We start from the raw sequence: 23,330 nt of genomic DNA, 5'->3' as shown, positions 1-23,330 counted from the left end.
GAGTGCCTTTGCCTTGCACAGTAACTCCATCTTTAGCTCAAAGAATGGGAATGAAGGAAGTAACCCTGTGGTATTTTGAGCCTATTTCTCAAAAAACAACCAAACAATGTACTACAGGGATGGCCAATGCACCTCAGAGCAGGAGCCACCATAGTCCTGATTGATAGAATATACTTGAAAAGAAATGGGCAAAAAAGTGAAAGTTGATGTGCCACACATGGTTATGTCTTGTGTAGAACAAAAAAAAATCACTGGTTATCCCTGAGCAGAATCTGAAAGTAACAGGTGGTACTCCTGGAACAAAAGACCTTGAGACCCAGGCCCCTCAAAAACATTCTTTGTCCTTGCTGCACGTGTGCCTAGAGTGACATGTGTGTCACCTTCCTGCCAGTTCAGAATGTGCAGAACTGGACCTAAGTGCTACTTCTGTTCAAAGTTTTCTGAAGGCAAAAAGGGATCTGGGACAGGGGCAGAAGGGGGAGTGTCCATAAGGAAAAGGTTGTCCTGAAGTCCCTTTTGCCAGGCAGATGCCATGGGGGGCTCTCACCCAGAGGAAGAGCCAGGACCGCAGGGCAGATCCCGTGTCCTGGATCCGGCCAGGACAGGGGTAATTTTTGCAGCAGCCAGGAGGAGCACGGCCAGGACCTTGGGGTAACTGGGTATCACCTGCCACGTGGCAGGGGGAACTGGAAGGGGTTTGTTCTTCCTCTGGTGGTGTGCTGTAAATCATGGGGTGTGCCCAGTTCTGTATGGTGAACAATCACGTGTGACTCGTTCACCTCTTGTACACTCTCCTTTTAGTGTTGTTATTACCATTTGTGGAGTTTTTTCACTGCTATTTCTAGCAAATTGTTCTTATCTCAACCTGTGATCTTTACCTACTTGTGCTCTTCTCTCCTCCTGCTACAGGAAAAGTGGTGGGGAAGTCAGTGAGTGGCACATGGTCTGAGCTGTATCAGTGTGAGCTCAAAACTGGGGAATACCATTCCTACACTGCAACAATGTGGAAAAATCAATTTCCTAAGTTACTTTCCTTGTCTAGTCCTACAGGAGAATTAGCCTGCTGAAAAGCAACTGCTGTAATTGAACTGAAAGCCTGCTAGGTAATTCTTGTTTTAATGTAGAGAAGTAATAAAATTACACAGAAAGCAAAAATTAAATATTGGTAAATAGTCTTTATAATAACATTTGAAAATTGATGATGGGAGAAACTCCCGTGATGTTTTTTCCAGTCCCACAGTGACAAAGAATTCTATAAAGCAAATTACAACTGAATATTTTCAGCCTCTAAAATAAGTTAAGCAAAATAGTAGAAAGAGTTACATCTGAGTTGCATTTCCAAAGCAATGGTTGACTTTAATGCTTAAGGCTAAAGAAGGGGAAATGCGAGAACCTGTGTGTTGAAAAAAAAAACACCCATAATGGAGCTGTACAAATGCATTCTGTTCTTCCCTGAAATGGAAATTCTCATATTCAAAATATCATTGAAATTTGAGGCCATAATTTCAAGTGATTTAATGGCAATCAGCTTTGTTAAATCATTAAAGAGAGCATTACTGATCTGGCTTCACAGGTGTCTGAATGAATGACGAACAGAAAATCGATACCTTCCTATTCATGTTTTCTTGTATAAGTCAGATTTCCCAGAGGATTCAGAAAACAGGTTTGGGTTTGGTTTTTTCTCCCTCTAAAAAATGGCCAAAAGAGTTCATGCTTTCTCTTAGTTCTGAAGGGTCACTCAGCTATGATCAAGGGCAAAGATAACAGATTCCAAAAAGATGCCCTTGATTTTCAGACTTTTCACACACAAAATACCATGAAAGAAAAAAATTACAATCAGTTGAATTCAGACACCACTTTGCTCTCCATGAAACCACAAACCCACACTCTAACCTAACCCTAAGCCTACACCCACATCTTCACTAACCCTAACCCTTCTCATTAATACAAACACAGGAACACTGACAGCCTTGGCTGGCAGAAAAACTGTTATTTCTCAACAACTCATTGAGAGCAGTCCATGTTAAAGCCCCTGCCCTGGGTTTCACTGCCACTCCCCACCTGTGCCCATCCCTGCAGGGCAGGACCAGTATCAGGAGGACCTGTGGCAAGAGGTGGTGACAGCAGCAGGTCCCTCTGCCCGGGGCAGAAGGCACAGCACCTCTGCTCCTGGCTGGAACAGGGGCCCCTTGCCCGGGGGGTACATGCTGTCTCAAAAAGAGGAGGTGCCCCAGCAAGAGGCCAATCCCCCAGCAGCTCTAGCAGGGCTCTTGCAATTCTTTATTCCAGGAAAAGGAAATAAATTGTCATTTCCCTCACATAGTCCCTAGATGCTGGTTTCTCTCCCTTCTAATGCCCTTCACCGTCCCCCCATGCCCCGCTGTGGGTGACACCCCTGTGCTGGAGGGCACAGCCATGGGCCCCTGGAGTCCGAGGGCTATGTCAGCAGTGGTACCTCTTCCCACAGGAAATCCTGCCTGCAGCTGCCATACCCTCAGTAGAGCAGATGCCAAAGGCAGAGCAGGCAGCAGGAGCAGCTGGTCTGTCAGAGCACCAAGCCCCTAACCTTCCTATCCAAATATCTGGATACGCAGTGACTCCACAACTCGATGTAATTGAACTGGGGGCACTCCCCTCTGATGTTTCAGCCCAGAAAGCAGAACTAATTTCAGTCACTTGAGCTTTGGAATCGATAGAGGAAAATGAGTTTACATTTGAACTTATTCAGAATACGCCTTTGGAGTGGTACATGCACATGGGACTTCTGGAAAGAAAGAGACCTTTTGACATATCAAAGCTCCAATCAAAAATGGAGAACAAATCTTGGGTTTACTTGAAAGTATCCAGTAACCAGAGGAAGTTGCCATCAGGCGTTGCAGAGCACACCAAGTGGATACAACCAAACTGGAATTGGGGAAACATTTAGCCAACAGGACTGCAGAAGAAGACATGTGAGAAAACATGTTAGAAAACAAAGTTTTCTTATGCTGTAAAATGAAATATAGGTATTCAGAAACTAGTTTCCATACAGAACTTTGTCTCAAGGAAAGGGGGGACTTGATAAGGACCATAGAACTGAATGTTAGCATTCAGGAACACACATAATCACAGGATGTGATTATATGCAGGTGCATTATTGAGAGCTCTGGGAATCAGGGGTACAGACCCAAATCTGACTCCCACATGGCTTTTGAGCTGAACATATTTTCTATTCTATCGTTACATAACTTACATAGTAATTATTAAACTTATATTGTTCTATTGTATACATTGACTTGATTCCAGCATAAGTTTCTCATGATCTTTCTAATGCCCCTGAACACAGTTTCTGATGATTATTCTTACAATTAAACAGTAATTATATTTAATTACTAAACAATCATCACATTTCTCATGTACTAGCTACACAGGTGCAGTTCTAGCAAGGTACAAGGCCTACATGTACCTAGGGTATTAATTTTTTTCAGGGCCTACTAAGCTTAATCTGCCTCTTAACCCTAAATCCCCATGATTTTAAAATGCTTTTACTATCACAACCATCATCAGCACTTGGGGGTGGCACAATTCCAGTGGCACAAACAGTGCCTTGAGGTCACTTCTCTCTGTTATAAATGGCTAATGCAATGGTTGGCTCTCTTCACTCTGTTATAAATGGCTAATGCAATGGTTGGCTCTCGCAATTAAGAGATTAATATTATATGTATGTTAAGGAAAGTTTATTGACTTATGGTTATCGTGATTTGTTGTTTAGATGTCCTCTGTTCTCCCCATAGTCCATCTTCCCTACCCTGTATAGTTGCCAAGAGAGGCCCTCAGTAGTCCAGGCATGAGGAAGGAGGGTGTGTGTGTACCTGTGCCTTTGCATAAAACATTTGAGAAAAGGGTGAGCTTGTGTCTAGGAAGTGCAGCATGACAACACCTCACCTCCCATCAAGTGGCAAGAAAGAAACCTCCAGGGATGAACGGCAAAGAAGAGTCGACTGACAGACCTTGGCAGGGGCCAGGGCTGCCTGAGGCAACCCCCAGGGGTACAAAAAGCAGAGCAGCCAATTCATAGATGAGCTCATGGCTGCTGGGGTTGCCAACTCCCAGCATTGCACTGTTTTTTTCCTTATTCTGTCTTTTGTTGTATTTTGTTAAAGTTTTTAGTAAACCTTTAAAATCTTTAAAAGTGAACGTCGCTTCTCACATCTTGGAGAGTAACATCCTCTGGGAAACCACCTGAATTCTTTGCTGCAATGTGCTGAGGGCTGCATGGAGAGAAACATCCAGGGCAGGGAGGCTCCAGGGGAAATTCTCAGGGCAGCCACGGACTGCACAGAGGGACATTAGAGTGGTGGGCCTGCAGGGAGAAGTCACAGCTGCCTCCCTTCTGAACCACCCTGAGGACCTGGGCAGGGCCGTGCAGTGCCCTGGGCACTGACCTGGAGCTGAGGGATGTGGCAGAGGCCTTTGGTGTCAGGGATGTTGAGAAGGCTGGGCAGTGTCACGGTGAGACCTCTCTCAAAGCCCCTGGAAAGGCCAGAGCCATCCCAGAGGGTCCTGGGCACTTGGGAAGGGCAGACATAGAACCAATCTGCAAACAGGGCAGGGAGGGGATGGGGACAGTCACAGCCTGGTCAGGCTCAGCAGGGAAGGGGATGTGGCAAATCCTCCTGCAGCCATTCCAGGCACCGGCAGCACAAGGCAGGGACTGCAGAACCCACGTGGCAGGGAAAAGAAGGGGATGTTGTTTGCCCAGACCTTAGCAGGGTCTGTGACATGGTCTGCTGGCTCTCCTCAGAGCCAGATTGGAGAGAGATGGGCTGAAGGAATGGAATATGGGGTGACTGGGAATTTGGCTGAACAATGAGGGTCAAATGTCGGCCATGGTACAGAGTCCTCTTGGCAGCCACACCCTGGTGACATCCTGCAGTGACCAGCCCTTGACTACAATGGAATATTCCTATATTCCCTGTGCCATGGGACAAAATGCACTTCCAAGTCTTTTGTGGATGATGCCAAATTGCTGGAAACCCTTGTGCAGTTGCATCTGGTTAAGGCTGCCTGCTAGAGTAAAGCTGAGCAAAACGACGCTGGCGGGTTAAATGTGTGTGGCCATCAGGGGCCAGCAAGCCTCTTTCTCCCTCTCCTTCTGTGATCTCCCAAACTTAAGGCAAAGGAAACACTCAGGTTTCCTAGATGCTCATGGCTAAAAGAAATTAAAAAGCTCAGAGAGTCCACAAAGGCCTATAAAGTTTTTTTAATTCATTACACATTTGGAATAGAAATTGGGATGTCTGTTCCTGAGCTCTAAGAGGGCATGTCAGTAGATTTTGTATAAAGGCACAAGAGGAAAGGTGAAAGGGAAGAGAGACAGAGACAGGAGAGACAGAGACAGACATGTGAATCAGAGGGGCAGAGAAAAAGAAAATGAGAGAGAGAGAGAAGAAGAGATCCCCAGCCCTGGTTCCAGCATTGATCCAGCCAATGGGATGTCCAGGGTGCTGGGGCACAAATGTGCCTGGGCTTGGTGGGAGGACCTTTTTACTGAGCACTTTTCCCTGCCCTGGCGATAAGTGTCTCACTTTCTGTGCAAATGATTTATCATGTGCAGTTAGTTCTGCTACACCTTTTTGGAAATGGCTCGGAGGCTTTGGGGGTCTTTTGTGGTGTTGATCCCCCCACAGTCCATGCCCACTTCTCATTCCTGCACTTGGGCCATGTCCTGCTCATGCCCAGGAGCCAGAGCAAGGACGTTTGTCCTGGAAAAGTTCTGCCTTTATCTGCATGGCCCCTTCTGCAGCCACAGCCTGTTCTTCCTCAGTGTGTTATTGCCAAGAAGTCTTGGCTCTTCTCACCAATCCTTGGCTAGTCCCACAGCCATCCATTTTTTGATGTTTGATGTGGGAACTCAAAATGTCTCTCAGACATTTTTAGAGGTTCCAGGCCATGGTCAGAGGCAGTCTGGACCCTGGCAGGCAGCTGGAAACAGCTGTGATTTCGAGTTTGAACCATGGAATGAATTACCAACTTTGAAGGTGCAACAAGCAGTCACAAAGGGTTAGATAGTATAGTAAATGTAGTCACAAAGTAGAGGGGAAATTTTTTTGGTAGTGTACAGGGGGGTTTTAGTGCATGTACAGGGGGGTTTTTACTTTGTACATGGGGGTCAGAAGTTCTAAGATGGAGGGAAGTGGGCTGAACCCATCCTTCTTCTTTCTTCTTCCTTACCTCCATGTTCTTGGTGATGTTGGCACTCACAGATTGGTTTAGAGTAGAAAAACACTTGGCAACGTAGGTAGTAGGTATTGGGGAATAATTGTAAATATGTTATATGTAATATATCATATAAAAGATAGAAGCAGCCCTGGGCGGGGGGAGAGAAGAAGAAGACACCAGATAGTCAGGGTGTCAGGAGTGTGTGCCTCTCTGCCTGGGCCGCTGACCAAAGGGCCGCAGCCCGAGAACCTAATCTGTTAGATAACTAGCAATAAATCGCCTTGAGACCAAACAACAAGAGACTGCGGAGGTTTTCTTTGGGAGCACAGGTTGGAGGAGAAACTTTTGCACCACACGAGACCCCAAACCAAACCCGGGGTTCTCACACTTGTTCTTCCTCCTTCTTCTTCCTTGCCTTCATGTTCTTGGTGATGTTGGCACTCACAGATTGGTTTAGAGTAGAAAAACACTTTGTAATATAGGTAGTAGGTATTGGGGGAAAACTATAAACATGTAATATGTAATATATCATACAAAAGATAGCAGCAGCCCTGGGCGGAGAGAGAGAAGAAGAAGAGAGCAGATAGAGAGGATGTCAGGGTGTGTGTGTGCCTCTGCCCGGGCCGCTGACCAAGCAGCCGCAGCCCAAGAAAACAATCTTTTAGATAACTAACAATAAACTGCCTTAAGACCAAACAGCAAGAGCCTGCGCAGTTTTCCTTTGGAAGCACGGGTTGGAGAAGGAATTTCACCACCACATGGGACCCCAGAGTAAGGCTGGGGTTCCCACACTACAGAATCACTGCTTCGACAGAACTACATCTATCCATTCAACATGACTGCAACAACCATTTAGACAGACCGCTACCCCCACCCCAACCAACAGGGTGTCAGGTTATATCCTGACTCTGTCAGTTTAAGCCAGAGTTTCAGTAACATTGCCTTGATCCTAATTTTCTTATTAAATTGTAATTCTGATCTCCCACTGGTTTGCTTTCAAACTAGCACAATACCCTAAAGAAATCTCAACTCATCTGTCCAATTGTTTCTTCTGGTGGCGATGAGCACCACTGGATCATCCTTGGAGGTCTTTTCCAACATAAATCATCTCCATCTTTATCCTGTCAAAACACCCAGATTAGGGGTAAAAATAAATAAATGAAACAAAAAAATTTAAAGCCTCATCATTTTCCCAGGATTTGGGTGTGAATTTGGGGTTGGTTCAGAGAAATATGCAGGAGGATTTGGGTGTTGTGAGGCCACCCAGGTCAGGCAGACTGGGTCCATGATCTTGTAGTTGTGCCAGCAGAACGTGTCCACCTGAGCCTGTCTGCTCTTAAGGAATTGTGGTTGTCTGTCCCAGAGAGACAATTACCATTGAAGTGCCCGACCTGCTCCTGGCTGTTTGTGGGGGGCAAACTTGGAGTAAATGACTTCATTACCTGAAGCTGTAATTGGAAAATTAAACCCCAATATGCAAATGGACCAAACTTATAAAAGTATGAAAACCCGTGACATGTTGTCCATTTTTGGGTGTATCCTCTGAGGGGACTTTGTCTGCCTGAAATGTACCTGAAGGCCCTTCAATAAATGCAACTGTTTTTTATCCCCTTAATTTTGTCTGGCCTCTGGTTTTTGGTAGTCCCAAAACGGCTTCAGCACAGAGCAGGGGAGGCCCTTGGTGCTGCCCAGAGCTCAGGGCAGCTGTCAGAGCTGGCAGGGAGCTGGGCTGGGCTGGGAGAGCCTGGCACAGAAACCATCAGTGTCCATCTCAGCCTGGCTGAGCGGGCAGGGGCAGGACTCAGCCCAGGCCTTGTGGGGCAGGGCCAGCACCTGGGCAGGCATTGAAAACAGGCAAGAGCCCGAGAGAGGAGGCTGCTCTGTGCCCTTGGGGCATGGCCAGAGCAGGGAGGGGCCCAGGACATTTGTCAGCGCCAGCCTCTGTCTGTGCCAGCCCTGGGCAGCCCTGGCTGCTGAGCCCAGCTCTGCCCTGGGCTGAGTTTGGCTGTGGCCCAGCTCCATCCTCCTGCGGGGCTCAGGGCCTGTCCCCGGCCATGGCCAGCCCTGGCCGCCTCTCTGCTGGCCCAGAGGCCGGCAGAGCCCGGGCAGGGCTGTCTGTGCAGCCCCACAGGTGCCACGGGCTCTGCAGGAGCTGGCAGAGGCTGCCCAGCAGGGAGGCCATGGGGCACAGAGCCCCAGGGCTGCTGTGGGCACTATGGCACAGCGGCTGTTCCCAGCTGCAATGTTCCTGTGAAGAACACCAATCACTTGTTTTAAAATTTTAAAAGCTGAATAGTAATATACTAGCTATAGAAATAGTAACAAAAATTAGAGCAAAAGAATTTGGACCATCAGAGTTAGGACAATAAAGGACAATAGAAAGCAAAGAATTAGAGACGTCCAGGTGCCTGGCACTCTGCCACAAAAACACACCTTGCTAATAAAGAATTAACCTGTAAAAGCAATAGCCTGTTGCATATTCATATATCTCATACTGGATTCAAAAATTCTTTTCAAACAAAGGATAATCTTCCGCTTAGTTTCTGCCCCTCCCCTCATCTTGTAAATCAATTTCTTTGGCTCCTAGAAGTCTGGAAGAAGTCTGGATAGTCCCAATAAGGAGGCAATGATTCTTCTCTTGAGATTTTGTTGTCTTGTTGCTGCTATCTGTATGCAAAGAGTTTCTTGGTTATCTTATCAATTCCTTGAGCTAGTTACCAAAAGTATCTTACATCATATAGTTTCCATTTTAATATTGTGCTATAGCCTAAAAATTATATTTACCACACTACTTAAAAGAGGTTAATACAGCATAACTTTCCAATGTAACACATATAGTATTCATTTTAATATTTGTGGAAAACCAATGATATAATATACATCTATAATATTCCTGTCCTGGGCTGGGCTGCACAGGGGCTGTGGCACCATGGCTGGGACAGCAAAGGGCCACAAAGGGGCCACGCAGCCACTGCCGGGGCTGGCAGCAAGGCTGGGCACAGACAAGGAATTGCTGAGCATGGCCTGCACTGGCCAGGGCTGGCTGTGCCAAAGGCAGAGCTCAGCTGCCCTTGGGGGCTGAGCCCAAAGAGCCTCCATGGCTGGCTGGATGGAGACCAAAGCTGGAGGAAGGAAATGCAGGGCTGATGGGGGATGGGGAGGGGATTTAATTTCAGCAGACACATCAGCTTGCAAGGTTCTCTGCTCTCCCTCAGCTCCTCTCTGAGAGATGCCAATCCCAGCTCAGTGCCTCAGGGCATCGGGGCCCTACAAGTGGCACTGCCTGTTCATGGGCACACAACTGATGCCTGTCTGGAAAGGGTCACAGGTTTTAATACTTGTACATTTCATAATATACAACCTTCATCAACCACGTCATTGGAGTACTTTTAAGAAATGGTAAAGTTTTCCCACCAGGAACAGAAATTTCCTGGATCTACTAGATTCTTCTACTGATGGCGGAGAAGAAATACTGATCTTCCCCTCTACTTGAGTCATCAATATTCTGTCTATTGTTTAATCTCCTTTTTCCTTCAGGTGTTTCCAGCTCTCCCGTTTAAATGGACATGTCTATGGACATCCCTCCACTAGACCAGCTGGATCTATGTCCTTCCCATTGCTCCCAGATTCCCTCCTCCAGATGCTCTCTGGTCATTCAGGGGCCTCTCAATTGACTGGTTTCATGTTTTGAGCTTCAAGGTGTTGCTTAGTCTTTAAGACGTTTAAATAAATATCACATTAGTCAACATAAATATCACATTAGTTAACAGTTTAATTGTGTTTATATCTATCCTAGAATTACCTTTTCTTATGTCTTTGTCTGAAACGGTTCCTGTATGATCTTGCAGAAGCAAGGGACCTTATAAACAATATGGAAAGCTGGACAGGAGAAACGCAGATCCAACCAATATGGTTATTCATGCGTTCTCCCTTTATTGTTTAGAAGATGGCAGTTTATATACAACTTCAATATAGTTTACAATTGTGAGCACACTCTCACTGGCAAGCAAACATTGTTTGTCTTTGTCTTAAGGTGGTTAAAGCTTCACACTGCAGACCTATATTAATTCCCACTCAGAAAGCCCATTACTTTGTGGTCACACCTTAACATAATTTCTGACTGCACCACAGACTAATTCCCAGCTGCGCCATAGGCTTCCAAGGCCTCACTGAGGCCCATATCTGAGGCCTAGGCTGGGGGTAGCTCAACCTTCACTCCAAATATAAATCGTGTCCTCTCTCTCTCAGAAATTCTGCTACACCCTGCAGTGACTCTCTGAGTCTGTGTGCACACAGGAGTGCCTGTGCTCGGGAAATGTGGCAGAAATGCTGCTCTCTGAGGGGTCTCAGTGCCTTGGACAGCTGAGTCAGTCAGGCCTATAAGTGAGGTTAAATCACAAGGCCTAAGCAAAGTTAAATGTTTCTAATAGTTGTTCTTTTGCTAAGTTGAGATGTTTAATATAAGTTATAAGCTGAGCTAAATATTGTTAAATGTTTTTCCTCTGATAAGTTGTAAAGTTATAGGTTATAAATTAGCTTAAATACTATTAAGTGCTCTTCTTTTGCTAAATTGTAAAGTTTAAGGTAGAAGTTAAGATTAAGGTATAAGTTAAGTCCTGTTAAGTTTGAGCTCTGTTAAGCTTTTAGGCCGTTTTCCTGTTATCCTTGACCTCGCTGTCCTTTTGTTACACAAACACACACACACACACACACTCACACACACACACACACACACACACACACACACACACACACATACACACACACAGAGGGACAGCTCTGATTATTTCTGCTTTGATTGTCTGGATTTTGCTTGGGTATTTTGTTGTTTTGTTTCCTTGTGTTTCCCTGAAGTGTCCAGTCAGGAATAAAGTGATGCTTGCCAAGGAGGTTTGTCATGTTGTCGGCAATGGAGAGAGACGGGGAAGACTGATTCGGTGATCAGAATCCATTCAATTGTGGGATACAAATGCTTATATACTATTTTAGGGAAACTAGTAATGTGTACTACAATGATTAGGTTAAAATCACATACACAAACTTATGCATATAATAACATACCCTGCTTGCAGAGTTTGATGAGATTTTCTTTTTCCAGTAAATCTCTCTGATTTAATCTTCTTGCAATCTAGGTCTAATTTTCAAAATTCCGTTTGCTTTTGCCAAGGCATCCTGTTATCAAATCTCTTATGTTAACCAGGTCCAAAGTCCATAATCTGTCTTGTGTCCCCCAACATCCCAACATGTTGTCACTTCATATTAAATCTGGTTTTTGCTGCTCCCTTGCCGGGGATTTTTTCAGCGCTCCCAAGCCCTCGTTGGTAACAGGGTGAAGGAGCCCTGGCCCAGGCTCTGGCCCTGGGGGACACGGGGACGCTGCCAGGGGGTCCCTGTCCCCTGTCCCACCCCCCATGGCCCCAGCCCCAGTCCCCGTGTCGGGCTCTGGGGTCGATCTCGTGGAACATCCTCTGGGGGAGGCTGTGGCATGGGGATGGGGGACCCGGGGGGACAGGGGACCCTGCTGTGCACGAGCAGTGTTGGACTTCTCTGGGGGAACTGGGAGGGGGGGCCAGGGCAGAGTGACCTCCCCAGTGACTTCAAACAGCCCCTGTGATGTCACACAGCTCCCCTGTCATGTCACAGTGCACACTATGATGCACAGTTGATGCTGTGATGTCACACAACCTGCCCTGGGTTGTCACACGGCCATTCTGTGATGTCACAGCCTGCTCTAGGATGTCACAACACCATTCTGTGATGCCACAGCCCCTCTGTGATGTCACACAGCCACCCTGTGATGGCAGAACACACTCTCTGATGCCACAGCCTTCTCTGTGACACCATACAGCTGCTCTATTATGTCACAGCCTGCTGTCTGATATCACAGAGCCACACTCTATGATGGCAGAGTCTGCTCTGTGACCTTACCACCCACTCTGTGATGTCACAGCACACTGTGTGTCACAGCCTGCTCTATGATGTCACACAGTCCCCTCTATCATGCTGTAGCTGCTAGATGACCTCACACAACAAACTCATAGCCCAATCTGTGACCTCTCACAACCCCCTCTGTGCTGTCACACAGCCCCTTTCTGTCATCACAGCTGCTCTGTGCCTCTATGACACAGCCCCAGAGGTGCTGCTGTGACACAGCCCCCTCTGGGACATCCCACAGCCCCTGTGGGTGCTGAGCCCCTGTGAGCTCTGTCTGTGCCCTGCTCGTGTCCCTGGGATGCCCTGGCAGTGCCCCAGCCTTGCTGGGCTGTGCCCAGGAGCTGCTCCTGGCCAGAGCTGTCTCTGCAGCGCTGCCCTTGCCAGGAGCTGCCTCTGGGCCAGGAGCCCAGACAGCTCAGCAGCACAGACACAGCACAAGGAATTTAATGACCCTCTCAGGGCTTTGGTGCTCTTTGTATCAGTCTCAATCCTTCAGAGTGTGCTCAAAACACTTCTCAAGAACTCAAAGTGAGGTTGAAGCATTGAAGTTTCTCATATTTCAAATAGATCCCTGTGAGGGACAGGACTGAGAAAGTGTTCCCAGCTTCCAGTCAGAGCAGAACACTGGAGGCACTGATGACAGCTGGGGGCAAGCAAGGGAAAGGTGTCTCTGGTGCTGAGCAAACCTGGATGTGTTTCAGGAATGCAAAGAGCCCAGGCCTGAGCCCCTGCTGGCAAGGCAGATCCTGTCCCTCCCTCATTGCTCGGGGCTCTTCCCGGGATGGGCACTGGGATGTGGGGATGTGCAGTGCCAAGGGCACGACCATGGGGCAGCCCCTGCCAGGCTGCTGAGCAGGGACAAGGAGGCGATGAGGCCCCAGGGCTGCAAGGGTCACTTGTCCCCTCGTGGCCTCAGGCCCAGGGCCAGCAGCCATGGCCAAAGGGCTGCACAGGTTGGCTCTGTCAGGGCCTTGCAGCTGCTGCACATCCCTGTGTCCTCTGCAGCCCAGGCTGTCCTACAGTGTCCCCTCCCTGTGCCTCTGTAAAAATCCCCTGATCCCTCTGAGCACGTGGCGGGAATCCTACATGGACAAAGATAAAAGACAGGAAGCACTCTTCTCTTCGGGACTCAAATCCTGTTTGTTATTAGGAGCCACCTCAGATCCAGGTGATGCCTCAGGGGGTAACAGAGACTGAGGAGTCTGGTGGTGTCCAGAATCAAAAAGAGAGACCGAGGGTGTTGTCCAGGGGGGTTTTGAGCCCAGGGAAAAGGGGTAGGGCAGAACCGGGAAGCCACATCCAGTGGGACACAGGTGAGGAAGAGAGCGAGGGGGGAGCAGGTCAGGGAGAGACCACCACACCTGAGGCTTAGCGAGGAGGGGAAAGGTGTGTGGAATAGGCCAGTGTGACATAAACTCCAAAGTGCAATATAAAAACTACTTAGTCCAAATTCCCAGTCACCCAGTACAAAACAACAACAAAATAAGCTATTTAGTGCATCACAACACGCCTCTGTCCCTGGAGGCTTTCATCATCCCCCGGCTGCCCCACCTCACTGGCCCCTTCCTTTGCTGACAGCTCTGCATCCTGCCTGCCCCTGTCTGGCCACACAAAGCCTTGGGCTGCTCCAGGCTCCTTCTGGAGGACTTGTAGCACCACAGCCCTGCCCTGGGACGGAAATTCCTTTCTCCTTGTGTCCAGTCTGGACCTCCCCAGCTGCTCTTGATATCATTATTTCTTTTTCATCAATGAGGAAAAGCTCCAGCATCTCCCTTCAATCCCTCTCAGGCTACTCCTGTGCTGTCCCCCGTCTCCACACCACTGAGCCCAGGGCCCTCATCCTCTTCCTGATGGGTTCAAACAACTCCAGCAAGGCCATGTTTACAAAGCCCCAGTGAGAAATTAAGGCTGGGGGGGTGGGGGGGTCACTCTGCTTTCAGGGTGAATAGTGCTGAAACCAGCTTGACTCTTTCATCCCAAAGTTCAACATCCTGAGAGGGAGCTGAAGCTGTGGCAAAGCTAGAAAAATCCCCAGAGAAAGGAACAACCAAGTGACACCACTGAAAGCTTCTGCAGAGCTGCTGAGCTGGCCCAGCCTGGGCACATCTGACTGACAGGGCAGCACTTCAGACAAGAAAAGCCCTGTCCCAGATTTTAACGGCAGCATCTCCTGACATTTCCCTTCTTGAGGGGGTGTGGACATTCCTCCATGGAGTGGGGATGCCCCTCAAGGTCACTGCTCGAGGCTGAGCCAAAGGGATTTGCACATGGTCATTGGTCTAGGGGAATGACATCAATCACTGCTTAATAACTGGTTTTGCTTCAATACAATTGCTTCAAAATTGCTTCCTAGACCACTACATATAATAGTTGCCACAGCTCCTGCACAGAGATGTAAATATTTCTAAATAAGGTCTTTTTGTCTAGGCATAATCATAATCAGTTGTATCTATATTTATATAGGTATATCTGGTTTTCCACCAGTAGTCCTGCAGGACAGATTCCATAAAGCTTCAACTACACCTGTCTAATCCTTTACATATAAACCCTTGACAAAGTCTGGGGCTGGGATTGGATCCTGCCACTCCCAGGCTCCTCTCACAGAAGTTTAAAAAGCCTGGGGGTCCTGGAGGGGTTTTGGGGTCTATGGGGGTGTTGTAGGTCCTTTCTGCACCTCATGACCCAAGAGGAGCTTCTGTAATAAACTTTGCCTGAAGCTCCCACTCTGTCCATGACAGGAACCATGTGAGTGCCTGTGACACCCTGTCTCTTTGGAGGCCTGGGGACTCCTGGGATGCCACCACGGAGTCCTTGTGAGTGCCTATGACAGATCAGTGCCTAAACAGCCCAAAGTTCCCTGGGATGTTACCATGGAATGGCTGTGACTGCCTCTGACCACATGGCTCTTTATCATCCCCAGAACCCTCGGGGAGGTCTCCATGTGTCAGAATCTGTGGTATTGATGATTCCGAGATTGTAGAAAGTCTCTGTCTTTCTGCCCTGTTGCCAAAGAAGAAGCCATAATTCGTCTGTGCTGGTTTTCAAGGTTGTTTATTCTGTTTATCTCTAACATGTTCTGCTGCCCTGCCGCAAGTCTGTCGTGCAGGGCAGCGTGTGGGGTTCTGCCCTCAGTGGGATGTTACAAACATTAAATACCAGAAACGACGTGTGCTATATTTACAATAATGTGCCAATATCTATTATATACGTTGAACAGTGTGTCCCCAACCTAAACCAATAGAAAAATGCCAACACTACAGTGAAACATGGAGGGCATGAAGAAGGAGAAAAAGGACAAGGCACACCCAATTTCCTCCATCTTGTCCCCTTTGAACCCCTAATCTAGAATCCTAAAATTTTACTTTTGCACCCCTGCCACACTTAATTATTACTTCTATCAAACACTCAGAGCTTGCAATTCATCCTGTAAGATTGAAAACTCTTTTCCATGGACAAAGATCAGAGACAGTGTCTCTTGGGGCTCTGTACAGGGGCGTTCCTGACTCCCCTCCAGGGTCCCAGACCTTCCAGGGCAGCCAGAGGGAAGCCCTGGATTCCCACATCCATGGACCCCCAGTCTCTGCCTGTGACATTCCAGCTCTTGAACAGCCCGGAGAGCCTTCCCCAAGGAAGCCCTCTGACTGCTTGTGACAAATTGGCTCCTTAGCAGGCAACCATCACCAGGCCCCATTGCTATGGTCAGTTTCCATGGCAACCATCACCAGGCCCCATTGCTATGGTCAGTTTCCATGGCAACCCTCACTGGGGCCCATTGCTATGGTCAGTTTCCATGGCAACCCTCACTGGGACCCATTGCTATGGTCAGTTTCCATGGCAACCCTCACTGGGACCCGTTGCTATGGTCAATCCCTTGGCAACTCCATGGAAACTCGGTGCCGGGGTGGTTGCCATGGACACCAGCTCAGGCCTGGAGCCAGCCCATCGCCATGGCAACCATTTGCTGTCCATTCCGAGGGTCATGGTGAAGTGATACACGGAATAAATAAATAGACTCCACAACTTGGGGTAGTTATGGAGTGGGTATGTATTGTCAGCGCCCGGCACAAGTGAGATATTTCTCAAAGACTTGTGCACTGAGCTTTAGTCTGACCCAAACTTTTATTCCCAAAGGTGTTCCATATGCAGTACATTGCACAACTTTTCTATGCATATTGAACTTCTGGCCCCGCCTGCTCTTGTCTCTCATGTGAAATAGGTCCACGTCCTTCTGGGCACGAGTAGTTTGCTGTGGTGGTCCCACAGGGGTCCCTGCTGGTCTCTGGGGCTGAAGGCTGCAGGTCTTCCTCATGTCGGAACTTTTGAACCCTTCCTCCCTGCGCATGTACTTTCGGTCTCTTGGTGCTTATCTGTGTATCTCTGACAGCTGGGAGACATACCAGTGTCCTTATCTGGGTTTCTTGCATTCTTGAGTATTGTTTATTTATGTAAGAATCTTCAGAAATTTACATTTCCTTTGGCCTTTGACCTATGGTAGAGATTTCTTAAGTAAAAGGTTAAAATTTAACACATAATTTTACAAGCTAAAATATAAATGCTTAATTCATTTTGTTAACTTAAGTTAATTCTAAAAATCTCTGTTTCAATGGGATCCCAGAAGCACAGAATTGGCTGAGTTGGGAGGGACCCATGAGGGTCCTCAAACACAACTCCTGGCCCTGCCCAAAAATGCCAGCCAGGGCCTGACAGCGGTGTTCAAACACTGCTGGAGCTCAGACAGCCTTGGAGCTGTCACCCTTCCCTGGGGATCCTGGTCAGTGCCTGAGCAGCCTCTGGGCAAAAGCCTTTTCCTGAGATCCAAGCTCAGCCTGCCCCAACTCAGCTGTAGCCGCTCCCTCCACTCCTGTCCCTGGGCACCAGAGTGAAGAGGTTCCCTCAGCCCCAGCCAGGGACGCACTCCCAAGGCTGCTGCCATGGCCACCAGGGCTGGCACCAGTCGGGATACTAAGGTTCCACTGACCGTGGTCTAGGAATGGGACTCCCCAATTTCCTGCTCCTGCTAAAACTGTGCTGCTGCTTGCTGCCCTCCTGCCTCCCATGGCAAGCACAAAAGGAAAAGACCCTGGGCTGGGATAAGAACAATTTCCTGGGAACAGAAACAGGATAAGGAACAAAGAGGAACAGCAACAATATTGATAACAGGAGGAATAAGACAAAGAAATTATTTACAGGGAAAACTGCAATGTGGAGAGTTTTGTGGATAAGTGGCTTCGGGAGAGAGGCCATGACTATGTGCAGTTAGTGAAGCAATAGCTGAAAGTGGCATAGTGCAGCAATAGCGAATGTAGCAACAATATCATATGTCCTTGGGTAAGCTAGTTCTCAGCAGCAAAACGGTCAGCAAAAAGATAAGTATAACTGAACGTAGAAAGTCCCCAAAGGAAAACAAAGCAAGCATAGAAAGTTCCCAAAGATGGGGCTGACCCCTTTAGATACACCAATAATGAGCTTGAATTTTGCAATATGTATGAGCTTCATTGTAATGGGTATAACTGTACATGCGTGCTTGGAATAAACTGAGACTTGTTGAACATTATAGAATGTGCTTGTCTCCAGTCATTTTCCACAAATGGTGACCCTAATGTGATTCCAGGTGGTGTGATGAAGGGGTTCGGTCCTGATGCAGCAAGGTCGGCAAAAGTGCTGAAATGAAATAGAGTGCACCGTGCCCCAGGTGACTGCAGAGGCAAGCCTGGCTGATACGTGCTGCCGACGACCTCGGAGGTCTGGAACAGCGCTGGCAATATAGGTATGGAGAGGCAAGCAGCATATGATTTATTTATTGCATTCTTGCAGAAAAGGCAGATTAAAGGCATTGATTTGCAGAAAGATCTGCCAGGGTTGTTAGCATATGGGTACGCTAAGGGGTTCTTTGTAAATCCTCATACAGTACATGAGTTGTCTGAATGGTGTAAGTTTGGGCATAAACTGTGGGAGGAAGTTTTAGATGATGATAAGACAGCCAAAAAGCTGGGAAAGTTGTGGAAGGTAGTCCAGAATGAGTTGTTGCAACATCAGGCAGAAAAGAAAGCTGCTGAGCAAGCGACTTCTGCGCTATAAAAGAATAGAGGTTATAGCAGGGATTGGTTACCTGGTTTTTCCATGCCACCTGCTGTATCTACAGTGGAGTTGCCTCCATTGCCACCTGTGCCTGAGGACACGGAAACAGAGTCACGTTGTGAGCCCACGGCTCCTTCAGCCCCCCCAGAACAGAGATCGCCGGTTTGTTGAGGTTTGTCTGTCAGTGAGCCGACCCCTAGGGCAGAGTCTGACCTAACAGAGGCTCTGGCCAGGGAGTAGAGGGAAGTTTGGGCGACTCTGGTGAGAGAGGAGCTGGACAAAGGAGATGGGCAGGCTTTGGAACTAGCAGCGGAACCGTCTTGTCCTGTAATTTTTCAGCAGCAAGCAGGCGGAGGGTTAACAGCTCAGATTACACCATTAGATTGAAAGTTACTGTCACAACTGGGAGCTACAGGGAGTCAATTTGGAATAACTAGTGAACCGGCTAGGCAGATACTGGATTATATTTGGAGTACTAATATATTATTGCCAGGAGATTGCGGAAGTCTTGCTAAGCTGATTTTCTCGCCACATCAGAGGCTTTTGTTTGGTGCACACTGGCAGGCAGAGGTTCATGAAGCTTTAGCTATACAAAGGCAGCCTGGAGATCCTCTTCACGGGGTAACTATAGATGAATTGATGGGCTTAGGAGCATATTTTCGCACTGAGGCACAAGCTATGCTAGGACCTGATAAGTGTTGAGAGGACATGTGACTAGCTCGAAGGGCTATAGAAAGACCCAGGAGGTTTGCCAGTGTATATGGGAATTAAACAAGGAAGGGATGAGACTTTTGGAGCGTTTATTGATAAAGTAACTGCAGCAATAGAGAGAGCTGGAGTGCCTGAGTTTTTGCGTGGGTCATTGTTGAAGCAGTGTGCTTTATAAAATTGTAATGCTGCTACAAGGAGTGCTCTAAATACATTACGAGCTAATTGGTCCATAGAAGAGGCACTAAAGAGGTTGGCTACTATACCAACGGGGCAACAGGCATTTTTAGTTGAGGCTATTAAAGAGCTGGGAGAGGGGTTAAAAGAGCAGGCAAAAGCTTCACAGACACAGGTGTTAGTTGCTCTTGCACCCCTCCAAGCATCGGTAGCAACCCAGGGAGGTCCTTATGGTGGCCGTATGAGATGTTTCCGATATGGAGGGACAGGACACGTTTGGTGAGAATGCTCTGCCGTTGGAGTATGGTGTCCTAAGTGCAAGTCAGATACTCATAACATTGCTGCCTGTAAGAGGAGACTGGGAAACGCCTGAAACAGCGCAAACAAGAGCAGCCGTGCTCCGACACAAATAGCTGCTCCAGCCTTTCCAACAGCGACATCTTGCGTCCAGCCACAAGAGGGAGCCTCGGGATGGACTTGGCAGCTGCAGTAGAAGTGACTTTAATGACACCACAGCCGCAGAAGATCCCCACTGGAGTTAATGGACCTATTATAATAGAAGGCAGGACAATGGGAGCTTTGTTATTGGGAAGATCATCAGCCTCTATGCTTGGATTGTTTGTGCTTCCTGGTGTCATTGATGCAGACTATACTGGCGAGATCATGATTATCGTTCATACCCCATTTCATCCTATTTGGATTAATAAAGGACAAAGGATTGCTCAAGTGGTTCCTCTGGAGCAAATTACTAAGGCTGTATCCTCAGGGAAGGCTGTGAGTCGTGGAGGAGATGGATTTGGATCTACAGGAGGTCTGACTCTATTGACTTTGGATCTGAATGACAGGCCAAGAAAGGAGGTTTTGTTGGAGCATAAGGGACAAAAATGCATGCTTACAGGTCTGTTGGATACGGGGACAGATTCAAGTATTATTTCACCACAGTGTTGGCCGTCACATTGGCCCTTACAACCAGCTGCTACAGCAGTAACAGGGGTTGGGGGCTTAACTCTTGCAAGCCGCTCACCACCTCTTATTGCCTCGATAGATGGCAAAACCATAAAGGCAATATTCTCTATTGTTCAGTTGCCACCCATGGTGCAATGCCTAATTGGGCGAGACATTTTGGCACAGCTAGGGGTTATCCTGACAAATGAGCACCCTTTGGAATAATAGCCATTGCTTGGACTTTCCCGATTCCCATAACTTGGAAAAGTGATGAGCCTATATGGGTAAAGCAATGGCCTTTGAAAAGGGAAAGTCTGCAACATGCTCATGCCCTGGTCACTAAACAATATCAACAAGGGCGTCTGAAATTGTCTATGAGTCTTTGGAATACCCCTATCTTTGTGATGAAGAAAAAGTCAGGGAAATATCGATTGCTACATGATTTACGAGAGGATAATAAACAGATGGAGCCAATGGGTGCACTACAGCCAGGACTGCCTAACCCAGCAATGTTACCTGAAGGATGGCCTCTATTAATAGTAGACCTCAAAGGCTGCTTTTTTACAATAGCTTTGCATGAAAGGGATACAAAGCGCTTTGCATTCACTTTGCCAGCCTTGAATAGAGAAAGTCCAGATCAACGATCTGAATGGACAGTTTTGCCTCAAGGGATGCGCAACAGACCCACCTTATGTCAACTTTATGTAGATTCTGCATTACAACCTTTGAGGCAACAGTGGCGATAGGCAATTATTTACCATTATATGGATGATATTTTAATTGCTCAACCTAAGTCATTTACGAGCCAGCAGGTTAAACATGTACAAAATTTGCTTGGATGTTTTAGGCTTCTTGTAGCCCCAGAGAAAATACTTTTAACTCCTCCTTGGAAATATCTGGGATGGACATTGTCTCAAAGCTTGGTAACACATCAAAAATTAGAACTGAAAACACAGATTGTTACTTTAAATGGTGCTCAGAAATTGCTAGGTGAATGACAATGGCTTAAACCTATAGTGGGACTTCCGAATGAACTGTTGGATTCTCTTAGACCCTTATTAAAGGGCACAGACCCAACAACACTGGTAACCCTTAATCCTCAGCAGAAAAGAACCCTTCAGCAAATTACAGACTGTGTTGTTCAGAGTCGGGTACATCGACGAATACTGGGAATCCCACTTAATCTCACTATATGGTGTGGTGAAAAACATTTGCTGGGGGCCTTAACCCAGTTAGAAACAAAAACAGGGGAGATAAGGATGTTGGAATGGCTATCCCCTCCACTTCAGCAAACAAAGACTTTAACTCAAAAAATTGAACTGTTAGCAGCCTTGGTGAAGAGGGGTTGTGAGAGGATTTTGCAGGTTGATGGGAGACAGCCTAAACTAATACAGCTTCCTATGAAAAAGAACTCTTTACAATGGTATTTGGTCAATAGTGAAAAATTTAGGAAGCTCTGTTAGGAGTAGGAGGTGCTGTCATAACTGAAAGTATTAAAAATCCTCCATTACAGTGGATAGGAAAATTGAGCTGGATGGTACGGCCACAGTGAGAAAAGGAGCCGATTCCTGGTGCATTAACGGCATACACAGATGCAGGGAAGAGGTCAAGAACAGCAGCAATTACGTGGCAGGAGGAGGGAGTCTGGAATCATGAAATCCTTACTGCAAATGACTCAGATACCCTTCAGACCTTGGAGTTAGTAGCTGTGGTTTGGGCTCTGACAGTCCTGAAGGGGCCTTTGAATATCATTGCAGACTCCTTGTATGTAGTTGGTGTGGTGGAAAGAATAGAGGATACTGCTATCAAGGAAATACAAAACCAGAGACTATTTGAACTGTTCATACAACTTCAAAAAGCAGTAAAAATCCGAGAACATCCTTATGCTATCATCCATATAAGAAGTCACAAATGAGAGATTGGCTTAGGAGAGGGTAATGCTAGGGCCGATAAGTTCGTCACAGTGACTCAAACTTCTCCTTTATCAGGGAAAACGCTCGCTAGGGAGGCACATTCTATGTTTCATCAGAATGCAAAAGGGTTACAACGGGAGTTTGGAATATCCCATGCAGCTGCTACTGCTATAGTGAGAGCTTGTCCTATCTGTAGTCTTCATAATGGGGTTCATGGCATGGGATGGGGAGTTAACCCTCAAGGTCTTTCATCTAACAAACTTTGGCAGATGGATGTTACTCATGTAAATAGCTTTGGTCGCCTAAAATATGTTCATGTTACTATAGCTACATATAGCAAATATCTCTGGGCAACAGCTCAAGCTGGGGAAAAGGCATTACATGTTATAAGGCATTTGTGTAGTTTTTTTGCAGTAATGGGAGTGCCAAAGCAGATCAAGACAGACAATGGTCCTGCATACATTGGTGGCAGGGTGGATAGTTTTTGAAGTCATGGGGGATCAAGCACATTACAGGAATAGCACATTCTCCCACTGGACAAGCAATAGTAGAAAGAGCAAATGGAACTTTGAAGAGATATTTGGAAAAACATAGGGAAGTTGGAGATGTGCAGGAAAGGCTAATGAAAGTGCTCTTTGTTCTTAATCATAAGTGTATATTTGGGGATTCGGAGGTACCAACTGCAATGGTACATTATGGACAAAAAGAAATGAGTAAAAAGGGCAAGGAAGTATGGGTCAGGTATAGGGACCTAAAACAGGTATTTGGCAGAACCCAGCAAAGGTCCTATATTGGGGAAGGGGATATCTTTGTGTTTCCACCCCTACAGGTTCACTCTGGGTGCCAGCGAAGTGGACCAAACCGGCTCTGGATGATTCATCTCGCAGCCCCCCTGACGGATCAGGATCAGAGGAGAATTGAAGAGAGCTGATCCACATAGTGGGACCCCTTCTTCAAGAGATAAGAGGACTTTCCCCAGTGATCGATCAACTTTTGCCTTCAGAGTCAACTTTTCTGGCAATTGTTACAAGTATTGAAGCTTTACAGACTGCTCATATACCGGGACAGAAGAATCCCGAGTTACTTGGTTGTGGGAGTTTTAATTGTAACAGTTGGGTTGCTTTTATTTGTGGGGGTTGTGGAAAAAGGTACTGGGAAGACCAAGTATTTTTGAAACTACATTTGTGGTGTAGAAATTGTGCCTTTCAAGCACAGGGAGAGACTTGGAAGAAAGATTTAATACAAGATACAGGCTTAGGAGTTGCTTTAACTTTGCAGTTATTTGAAGTGCCAGAACAAAATATATTAGCTTTTTCTAGATGGGAAGCAGAACATGCTCATGATAGGTTGATTAGACAGGCAAATTCAAAAATG

The sequence above is a fragment of the Lonchura striata genome, chromosome 30, assembly GCF_050655825.1.
Source record: "Lonchura striata isolate lonStrDom1 chromosome 30, ASM5065582v1, whole genome shotgun sequence".
Lineage (NCBI taxonomy): Eukaryota > Metazoa > Chordata > Aves > Passeriformes > Estrildidae > Lonchura > Lonchura striata.
This window is presented reverse-complemented; position numbering follows the sequence as displayed.